Source organism: Vulpes lagopus, chromosome 5 (assembly GCF_018345385.1).
Source record: "Vulpes lagopus strain Blue_001 chromosome 5, ASM1834538v1, whole genome shotgun sequence".
Taxonomy (NCBI): domain Eukaryota; kingdom Metazoa; phylum Chordata; class Mammalia; order Carnivora; family Canidae; genus Vulpes; species Vulpes lagopus.
In genome coordinates this window covers 62,562,945-62,574,614 of record NC_054828.1, presented here as the reverse complement: position 1 = coordinate 62,574,614, position 11,670 = coordinate 62,562,945, and the positions used below count along the sequence as shown (strand labels likewise).

The 11,670-nt window shown below is 42.6% G+C and overlaps 1 long non-coding RNA gene and 1 other non-coding gene across 4 annotated transcripts in view; both read left to right on the top strand.

The window, feature by feature from the left end:
* Window positions 1-157: 157 nt before the first annotated feature.
* LOC121491935 overlaps window positions 158-11,670 on the top strand; it is a 104,628-nt gene continuing 93,115 nt past the window's right edge. For all 3 annotated transcript variants that reach the window (XR_005988076.1, XR_005988075.1, XR_005988074.1), the window contains exon 1: window positions 158-644. This is a non-coding gene — a long non-coding RNA (uncharacterized LOC121491935). The remainder of the gene's footprint in view (window positions 645-11,670) is intronic.
* LOC121492289 lies at window positions 6,951-7,074 on the top strand. The gene has a single exon (XR_005988185.1). It is a non-coding gene; the product is annotated as a small nucleolar RNA SNORA42/SNORA80 family (small nucleolar RNA).

Here is an 11,670-nt window from a genome sequence, read left to right as displayed (position 1 = left end):
CCCTCCCCTCCCCTCCCCTCCCCTCCCCCTCCCCCACGCCGTGAGCGCCGCGGAAGGCGGGACGCCGCGGCCCGGCCAGCGTCGCCTCAGTTCCCGCCGCGCCCACTAGTCCGACCCTCGGGGCAGCACCCAAGACGGACGACTCGCCGCTCCGCGGGCCTCACGGCGTCCCGAGGTGAGCCGGGAGGCCCCGCCCCGTGAGGCTGCGTCAGTGCTGGTGACGTCACGCCTGCATGACGCCAGCGGCCCGTGCGCTGACCTCCGGCCTGGGCGTGCTCTGGGCCTCTGGGGAGCGGAACTGTCGGCCCTCGGAGTCCTGAACCGACGGCCGACGGCGCGAAGCACCTGCGCCCGGTGAGGGTTTGTATCTCCTCTCCCGCGTCGGGTCTTCACCCGGTGACGCCCCTGGCGTCAGGTCGCACCTGCCTCCCGGGCCGGGTGTCTCAGCTCGCGCTGCGGAGACGGCGTCCGAGCCGAGCTCTTCAGCTGGCGCGTGCTGCCCAGAGCTTCGGGGGCGGCCTCCCGAACCCCGCGGGGGGATGAGCGACGCCAGCCTGCGTCAGAGCTTCGGAGTCGATGCCCCGTGCGGGTCAGATCCATTGACGCCTCTGACGTCTAAGAACCGCCCGAAACGCAGCTCCCAGGTACGTCCCCTGCTCTGAAACCCCGCCCATCACCTGCGCAGGTGTTTCCTGGCTTCTGCCTCGTGCTTGAGTCTCTGGCGCCACTGGCACCATTTCATCACGTGTCTTCTTCACACGCCCCGTCGCCCCGAGGGGTGAACCAACTCCCTGCGGCGGGGTCTAGGCCTCGCTCACCTTGATGACCTCCTCCTAATGGATAGCGCGACGATGTTTGTTGAAATGGGGGGACTGTCCGTTTTCTTTTTCTTTTCTTTTCTTTTTTTTTTGGTAAAACTAGATCTGTTTTGCCATCGCTGCCTTTTAATACAAATCCAGTCATTTGATTTTAATGCCTATATAGTACACGTGTTCCCTGTTTTCAACAATATAATTGGATAAGCTCGACCCTATTAACTGTGATACAAGGCAGGATTTTAGGCGTTAGGAAGGTGAAAAAGGAGTCAGCATTCATATCTTTTTGGAAGAGGCAGGGAGGCCTCCCGGAGGAGAATGTGACGTTTTTTAATGAATAAGTAGAAGTTAGTAATTTTTAAAAGTGTACAGGAGCACCTGGGTGGCTCAGTTGGCTAAGCATCCAGTTCTTGATTTTTGGCTCAGGTTATGATCTCAGGGTCTTGAGATCGAGTCTCACTTTGGACTCCATGCTCAGCATGGAGTCTGCTGTAGATTCTCTCTCTCTCTCCCCACCTCCCCCTCCCCCTCTCCCTTTCTCCCTCCCTTTCCCCGCTTTTCCGTCTCCCTCTGCTGCCCCCCCCCAGCTCTCTCTCTCTCACAAATCTTAAAAAAAAAAAAGTATAGTACTAACACCAAAACCAACTGAAAGAGGGTTATAAAGCTCAAAAACATACCCAAGTAATTAACACAAGGTTTACTGGGGTAATAAAGGTGGCATCATAAGTCAGGGGGGAAGAAAAACTTAATTGATAATGAAGGAGACATGACTATGGGAGAAAAACAACTTCCATGTCCTGCCACAAAAAGTAACTACCCATGTAAAAAACGAAACCATAAGCAAACTGGAAAACAAACGCAAGTGAAAATTTAATTGATCTAGGGATAAGAAAGGGCCTTTTAATTATAAAAGAGTTAGAAGAAATTACAAAGGAAGAGGTTGACTTGACTGTAAAAATGCCAAGAAAACATGAAGTCAACATTGTAACATAGGTTAGAACTTTAGTGTGTTTAACATTTTAAGATCCAGTAATCATAGAAATGCAGATTAAACTTGTATTTTTCACCTATCAGGGGTTTTTGAAAACTTTTTTTTTAAAGATTTATTAGAGACACACACGCAGAGGGAGAAGCAGGCTCCATGCAGGGAGCCTGATGTGGGACCCGATCCTGGGACTCCAGAATCACACCCTGGGCTGAAGGTGGTGCTAAACCGCTGAGCCACCCAGGGATCCTGAAAACTTTTTCTTAAGTGCTGATAAATATGCGGTGAGTTTGTTCTTAAACATTGCAGATGGGAGTGTAACTTTGTATGACCATTCTGGAAAATGTTTGGCAATGTATGAGGGTATGTGTACAGTGTCTAGAACACTAAGACAAGTACATGTTTAATAAGTATTAATAGTGTCTCATTATTTTTACTATTATTATCGCTAACATCACCATACCTTTTAATCGACAGAACAACTGGAATAGTATCTTGAATTTAGTGGATGTTCGTTAAATATTTGATTGGATAATTCTTCTTGTGTCATAAGCATTTTATAGGAAAAGATATAGGCAGAACCATATGATAGTTCAAAGAAACTTGTCTTTTATAACTTTAATGCTGTAGCAGGTTGACGTCATTAACTCTATAAGTAGGATACCTTGTACGTAGTAATAAATGTTTGTTATTGATAGTTAGCTATCTTTTGCTGCATATCAAATAACCTCACAACACACACCAAGGGCACTAGGCTGGCTCAGTTGGTAGAGCATGCAACTTTTGATCTTGGGGTGGTGAGTTCAAGCCCCATGTAGGGGTAGAGTTTACTTTAATAAAAACTTACTTGGGGTACACCTGGGTGGCTCGGTTGATTAAGCATCAGCCTTCAGCTCACATCATGATCTCAGGGTCCTGGGATGGAGCCATGTGGCTGGCTCCGTGCTCAGCAGGGACTGGGGAGCGGGGGGGGGGGGGGGGGGGGGTGAGGATCAGTTTCTCCTCTGCCCCTCCCCTCAAATAAATAAAGAAGATCTTTTTTAAAAAGTATTTGGGACACCTGGCTGGCTCAATTGGTGGAAACTGTGACTCTTCATCTCAGTGTCTTGAGTTTGAGCCCCAATGTTGGGCATAGAGGTTACTTAAAAAAAAAAAATTATAAAAACAAACTTAGTGGCTTAAATCAATAAAAGTCATGTATTATCTCTCATAGTTTCTGAGTTAGGAATTCAGGAGGGGTTCAACTGGGCTTTTCTGTTTCAGTCTTCTAAGGGTGCAGTCAGATGTAGGCTAGGACTGTGGTCATCTGAAGACTTACTTGGAGCTGGAGAATCCACTTCCAAGGTGTTTGGTTCTCTCACATGTCTGGCAGGTTGGCTTAGTCTGTTGGCCACATGGGCTTTCCCACAGGACACCTTGAGTGTTCGCACAGCATGGCAACTGGATTATTCTGGAGCAAGTGATCGATCTGAAAGACCAGAGCAGAAGCTGCAGTGCCTTTTATGACAGAGCCTTAGAACTCACACATCACCTCAGCCATATTCAGAGCCAGCCTTGATTGAATTTGGGCAGGAGAGTAATGAAGGGCATGTGCTAGAAAGTAAGGATCAGTAGAGCCTGTCCTGGAGGCTGGCTACCACAGACGAGTATGACATTTTCAGCTGGAGAATTGTCTGTCTTCTTAAAAATGTGTAAGGATAGAAGCCTTTACACGTTCCTTTATAATATTGCTCAAGAAGTTGTTTCTTGGGGAGCCTGGCTGGCTCAGTCAGAAAAGCATTGTGACTCTTGATCTCACTTCTAAGTTGGAGGCCCCCATCAGGTGTAGAAATTACTTAAAAATAAAATCTTATTAAAAAAAGAATTGTAGGGCAGCCTGGGTGACTTAGCGGTTTAGCGGCGCCTTTCAGCCCACGGTCTGATCCTGGAGACCTGGGATCAAGTCCCACATGGAGCTCCCTGCGTGGAGTCTACTTCTCCCTCTGCCTATGTCTCTGCCTCTCTCTCTCTCTCTCTTTCTCTCTCTCTCTCGTTCTCTCTCTGTCTCTCATGAATAAATAAATAAAATCTTTAAAAAATTTTTTGTATTTTAATTTCAGCCATGATCTCTCCTATTAAGTCTTTTTTTTTTTCTCTATTAAGTCTTGAGAAACAATTCTGTTCAAGACTATTGATTTGATACTGCTCTTTACAGCTTCTTTGAAAATTTCCCTAGTGATGGTACCAGTGACAAAACCATTGTAGTGGGGTACCTGGGGGGCTCAGTCGGTTAAGTGCCCGCTCGCCTCAGGTCATGATCCCAGAGTCCTAGGATTGAGCCCTGTATCCGTCTCCCTGCTCGGTGGGGAGCCTGCTTCTCCCTCTGCCTGCTGCTCCCCCCTGCTTGTGCTCTCCCTGTCTCGCTATCAAATAAATAAAATCTTGTTTAAAAAAACCCACCATTTTAGTGATAACAACCCATTTTGGGGGCAAAGGAACATTGAGAACACGGCAAGGTGGTCATTCATTCATCTATTCTTGTCATTTATTTGATATACAGTGGACTAAATTTTATGTGGTCAATAGACATAACAGTAACATATACCAGAAATAACCTTACAACTTAATGATTATGTCAGTTAATTATTACCCAGGTTTTATATTATTTGGTCTCACTTCCCTTGTACTGTTCTATTTTCTTGACAAAATATTGGCATAATAATAAAACTCCTTGATTTAGCACTTACTTATGTGCCAGGTGCTTTACATATCGCTAATCTTCCAACAAACCTTGAAAGGCGTAGTTATCACCCTCTGATTGTGGAATAATTAAGTAATGTGTCCAGAGTACACACAGTAACTGACAGGGCTGGGATGCAAACAAAGATCTGTGTCTCTTTCCTTCCTAGATCATAGCTGCTATTAGTGACTCATCCCCATCCACATGCCTCCCACCTGAGAGGTAAGAGACTTCCACATTGTTATTTAGGCATTTTTAAGTTGTTGCTGTAGGTATCTCCGTCACTATATTGACAGTACGGTTGAAAGGTATGATTTCAGCGAGAAGTCTTTTTTAGTTTACCAAGAGGAACCAGATATTTGATAGGAAACAATCTCCTTCATTTTCTTTTCAGATAGATTATTTACTAAAACATACCAGACAATTAGTGATACATTATACAGCTGTTTAGCACCTAACTTTCAACTAAACCACCTTCCTTGTTATATGTAAATAAAAATCTGGCCAGAGGCACCTGGCTATCTCAGTTGGAAGAGCATGCAACACTTGATCTCAGGGTTGTGAGTTCAAGCCCCACACATTGGGTGGAGAGATTACTTTAAAAAATGATGTCTTAAAAAATAAAAATCTGAGCAAAAAAACCCCAGTTGACACGCAAAAAAATACATGCCACTTTTTGTTACACTTAAGTCTTCCCATTTTGTTTTTTTACACATCTAAATATATGATTTTGAAAATCAAGATTAGGAGATTATACAGGATGATAAGTTGAGAAACTAATCCAAGCTTAAAGAAAGAAAGAATATTTTAGATCTGTTCTCTAATTAACCATTGATTAGTATTAGTATTGGTATAGAGGTGCATTGTCCAATATTTGGTAACCACTAGCGATACGTGGCTATTTACGTTTAAATGAATTGAAACTAAATAAAATTTGGAATTTGCTTCTTCATTTGCATTAGCCACATTTCAATTGCTCCCTAGCCACCCATGGCTAGTGGCTACCATACTGGATGGCACTGATACCAAAGTTTTCATCATTATAAAAAGTTCAATGAGACGCTGGAAAGAAGCAATATCATAAGAAAGAATCTCATGGATAAAACAAAATAAGCCAAAATGGGCAGCAAGGTCTATTATTATTTTAATCCTATTTCATATTTTCTTCTTGACAATATTCATATTTATGCTTTCTCTTTCTAATGTTTTATGTGTATGTTTCTAAATAATTATAAATTTATTGAATATTTAATACGTTTCAAGAATTGTGCTAAGTGTTTCATGTGAATTAACTCATTTAATCCTTAAGACAATTCTGTGTTAGTTGTAGAAAATCTGGAAAATATAAAAAAGAGAGAGAAAACCAACCTTAATCCCCAAACCCAAAGATAATTGTTGTTGACATTTCTAGTGGATACTGTAGTATGCTGCCCAGATTCCAAGATACAGCTTCCAGGAGTGTTGGCTGCTGATGACTCACAGTTGGATTTCTCTCCAAAACTGCCTTCTGTGAAGGAAACTGCCTCATGCTAGGTTATCTTCACTCCCTTGGGGCAGCTCAAATCCAATGGTCAGTTGTGGAGATACAAGGCACAGTTCATCAATCGTAACAATCTGGGACATTCAGCTTTAGAAATCCCCATAGGACCAGTTAAAGCCTCTGTGGCAAGTGCCATGTAGTTTACCTTCCCCTGCCTAATCCTGCCTCCCTCATAGGTGCTGTTCCTGAGAACACTGTTGAGTAAACCACCTGCATGTAAATCCCTGCCTCGCAGTCTGTTTCCTAGAAAACCCAGCCTAAGTCAACATTGTCAGAATATGAGTTCCAGTTTTTTAATTTTTTGCATATGTCTGAATTTAAAAAATCTGTCCAAACTTTTTTATCCCAACAAATTTGATGTTTTCTTATCTATTGTTTTACATGTTAATTTTTTGGTTGATAACATTTTATGAATAACTTTGCATGCACCTAAGTATTCTTCTGTACCACCATTTTTTTTCTGAGTTTTATTTAGATAGTTCCAATACAACATGGGGCTCGAACAGGACCCCAAGATCAGGAATCACAAGCTCTTCCAACTGAGCCAGCCAGGTGCCCCTGTGTACCACATTTTTTTTTTAACAGCCACTTGGAATTCATATGGCATATCATACTCCGTTACTATATTCTCAGACATTTTGGTGTTTCCTGGTTTTCACTGTGGCAGACCCTAGAACTCAGCAGGCCAACACCCATTTCCAATTTTCCTCCTGCTTGCCTGCTATAGGTTAGGGAAACCAAATATTCCTATATATTTTGTCTTCCTCATCTTACTTAGACCTAGGACTTGTAGCATCCCAACCATCAGGAAAGGAAATAAGCTGAAGATTACTGAGGTTGAGGGGGATGTTGCAGGAAAGGAGACATACTGTATTGCCACCTTCCAAATAAGGTGGGACACAGGCTCGTCCCCCTGGGCCTCTCATAGTGTCCCATGCCAGAGCAAACCGTGGCCCCGAACCATTCCCTGGCCTCTGTGCCGTAGGCTGCAGGCACTGAAGCGGGTCGCACAGTGGAAAATAATAAATAAGGTAGGACAGCCAAAACTGGTAACATTTTCTTGCCTATCCTTTCTGCTTTGTGAGCAGTGAGATGTCTAGAGCTGTAGTAGCCATCTTGTATCCAGAAGGAAAACTCAAGAAAATTCAGGGCCTTTGACCTTGAGAAAATTCAACATTTAAACACCAATGCCAGCAATGACCTATCTCTGGATTTCTTGTTATGATGAGAAATAACTTTTTTTTAACCTCCTTGTATTTGGATTTTCTGTTATTTACAGCTAAAATCACTTATAAATGTCATTGTTCCTGACATGCATGATTAGAGGTAATGCAGTAATGAACATTGTGGGTAAATACTTGAACAAAAACAACATAAAAATCAGGGAGGAAAAAAAAAAAAAATCAGGGAGGAAGAGAATTACGACCCTGCTTTTACAACATTTCTTCTTCTTGACTATATGCGGCTCCGTTCTTAACCTTCCCACTTTTTTTTTTCCTTGTGAGGACCAGAAAAATAACATACATAGGCTTCCTAAATTTTTCCAAAACACAATAGTAGTTGGGAGAGAAAATAGACCTTTTATACATCAGAAACTTATCTCTTCAAATAGGATATTTTAGCAAATGCACTCTGCCATGGTGTTCATGTCCATTAATACAGAATCAGTAAGGCTTTTTGGAGCAAGTATTGTGTGAACTGGGGTACATTTTAGGCTGAGTCATAAATTAACTCCATATATTTGACTGGAAATCATTAATATCTCTAGAGTTAGGATATTTTATCTTCTCAGAATAAGCCTGGAGAATCAAAGAAGCTGAACTGAACTATCATTTGGAGTAAAAAGAGCACTGTTAAATGCAAAATAGATACTGAGATTGTGTTTGATTTCAGCTTTCTAGTGGCAGGCACTTGACAATGCAAAACCTGAATCTGGTGAGTCTATTTCCATGACTCCCACTTCTGCAGTCTTTAGGCTGTTTCTCATTCTGCAGCCCCAGAAACCTTAGCTTGGCTCATTCTGGTTCCAAGTAAAGGCATGAGGATGCTTTTTGATATTGTAGTGAATCAGTTTATCTAGGACCTGAAGTGTTGCAAGTTAAAGATGTTCTGGCTCATTCCCAGTAGTGTCTTTTGGGGTGGAAGATAGCTCCAAGTCCGCCCAGACTGCTTGCAAGTTGCTCCAGACTATACTGCCCTTCTGTGCAGACTAAAACTGAACTGGCGTAAGCAACAGAGTGGGAAAAAAAAAAAAAAAAAAACAATCTTAAGGAAGTCATAAATCTGTTAAGGGTATAATATCAACATTATATTAAAAAGTCCTGGGATCCCTGGGTGGCGCAGTGGTTCGGCGTGTGCCTTTGGCCCGGGGCGCAATCCTGGGGACCCGGGATCGAGTCCCACGTCGGGCTCCCGGTGCATGGAGCCTGCTTCTCCCTCTGCCTGTGTCTCTGCCTCTCTCTCTCTCTGTGACTATCATAAATAAATAATAATAAAAAAATTTTTAAAAAATAAAAAAAAATTAAAAGTCCTGTAGCACAGCAACAGAAAATATATATCTCAATTTTATTTTTTTCTTTTTTAATTTTTTTTAATTTTAGGTAGGCTCCACACCCAACGTGGGGCTTGAATTCATGACCTTTGAGATCGAGTCACATACTTTACCAACTGAGCTAGCCTGGCGCCCTTTATATCCCAATTTCAAAATGGGCAAAGAAGATATACAAATTGCCAACAAGCATATGAAATGATGCTCATATGAAATGATGTCACTAATCATTAGGGAAGTACAAATCAAAACCACAGTGAAAGGTCACCTCATACTCATTAGGATAGCTACTATCAAAAGAACCAGAAAATAACAAGTGTTAACAAGGATGTGGACAAATTGGAACCCTTTTGCACCATTGGTAGGAACAGCTCTTTTGGAAAACAGTGTGGTTCCTAAAAAAGTTAAAAATTAGCATTACCATATGACCCAGCAATCCCATTCCTGAGTGTATATCCAAAAGAATTGAAAACAAGATTTTTTTTTAATTTTTATTTATTTATGATAGTCACACACACAGAGAGAGAGGCAGAGACACAGGCAGAGGGAGAAGCAGGCTCCATGCACCGGGAGCCCGACGTGGGATTTGATCCCGGGTCTTCAGGATCGCGCCCTGGGCCAAAGGCAGGTGCCAAACCGCTGTGCCACCCAGGGATCCCCCCTAAGATCTTTTTTTTTTTTAATAAATTAATGTTTATTGGTGTTCAATTTACCAACATACAGAAAAACACCCAGTGCTCATCCCGTCAAGTGTCCCCCTCAGTGCCTGTCACCCATTCCCCCCCACCCCCCGCCCTCCTCCCCTTCCACCACCCCTAGTTCGTTTCCCAGAGTTAGGAGTCTTTATGTTCTGTCTCCCTTCCTGATATTTCCCACACATTTCTTCTCCCTTCCCTTATATTCCCTTTCACTATTATTTATATTCCCCAAATGAGTGAGAACATACACTGTTTGTCCTTCTCCGATTGACTTACTGCACTCAGCATAATACCCTCCAGTTCCATCTACGTCGAAGCAAATGGTAGGTATTTGTCGTTTCTAATGGCTGAGTAATATTCCATTGTATACGTAGACCACATCTTCTTTATCCAGTCATCTTTCGATGGACACCAAGGCTCCTTCCACAGTTTGGCTATTGTGGACATTGCTGCTAGAAACATCGGGGTGCAGGTGTCCCGGCATTTCACTGCATCTGAATCTTTGGGGTAAATCCCCAACAGTGCAATTGCTGGGTCATAGGGCAGGTCTATTTTTAACTCTTTGAGGAACCTCCACACAGTTTTCCAGAGTGGCTGCACCAGTTCACATTCCCACCAACAGAGAGTTAGAACAAATTATTTTAAGATTTGTGTGGAATCAGGGATCCCTGGGTGGCGCAGTGGTTTGGCGCCTGCCTTTGGCCCAGGGCGTGATCCTGGAGACCCAGGATCGAGTCCCACGTCGGGCTCCCGGTGCATGGAGCCTGCTTCTCCCTCTGCCTATGTCTCTGCCTCTCTCTCTCTCTCTCTCTGTGACTATCATAAAATAAAAAAAATAAAAAACAACAAAAAAAAGATTTGTGTGGAATCAGAAAAGACCCCGAATAGCCAGGGGAATTTTAAAAAAGAAAACCATAGCTGGGGGCATCACAATGTCAGATTTCAGGTTGTACTACAAAGCTGTGGTCATCAAGACAGTGTGGTACTGGCACAAAAACAGACACATAGATCAATGGAACAGAATAGAGAATCCAGAAGTGGACCCTGAACTGTATGGTCAACTAATATTCGATAAAGGAGGAAAGACTGTCCATTGGAAGAAAGACAGTCTCTTCAATAAATGGTGTTGGGAAAATTGGACATCCACATGCAGAAGAATGAAACTGGACCACTCTCTTTCACCAGACACAAAGATAAACTCAAAATGGATGAGAGATCTAAATGTGAGACAAGATTCCATCAAAATGCTAGAGGAGAACACAGGCAACACCCTTTTTGAACTCGGCCACAGTAACTTCTTGCAAGATACATCCACGAAGGCAAAAGAAACAAAAGCAAAAATGAACTATTGGGACTTCATCAAGATAAGAAGCTTTTGCACAGCAAAGGATACAGTCAACAAAACTAAAAGACAACCTACAGAATGGGAGAAGATATTTGCAAATGACATATCAGATAAAGGGCTAGTTTCCAAAATCTATAAAGAACTTATTAAACTCAACACCAAAGAAACAAACAATCCAATCATGAAATGGGCAAAAGACATGAAGAGAAATCTCACAGAGGAAGACATGGACATGGCCAACATGCACATGAGAAAATGCTCTGCATCACTTGCCATCAGGGAAATACAAATCAAAACCACAATGAGATACCACCTCACACCAGTGAGAATGGGGAAAATTAACAAGGCAGGAAACAACAAATGTTGGAGGATGCGGAGAAAAGGGAACCCTTTTACACTGTTGGTGGGAATGTGAACTGGTGCAGCCACTCTGGAAAACAAGATCTTGAAGAGATACTTACGTGCCCATGTTTGTAACAGCACTATTCATAATAGCCAAGAGGGGGGAGCAACCCAAATGTCCATAAACAGAGGAATGGATAAACAAAATGTGTCATATCCATACAATGGAATATTATTCCGCTTTACAAAGGAAGGAAGGAAATCCTGTCACATGCTACAACATGGATTTTGAGGACATTATGCTAGGTGAAATGAGCTAGCAAAATCACACACACACAAAAAAAACCACACACCATATTATTCCACTTACGTGAGGTGTCTAAAGTAGTCAAATTTACAGAAACAGGTTGCCAGGGGCCAGGAGAGGAGGGGAAGTGGAGAGGGAATGGGGAATTAGTACTTAAGAAGTGTAGAGTTTCAGTTTTTCAAAATGAAGATGTTCCGAAGATTGCCGCATAGCAATGAATATATTTAGCACTGAGGAAGGGGGAGGAAGGAGAGGTGAAGTTGGTGACCCACTATGCTTAAAATACTGTCTTGGTCCATTACAGAAGACATTACTAACCCCCATAAATTATATTATTCATGGCCCATTTTGCATTTTTATATTTTGTTGCT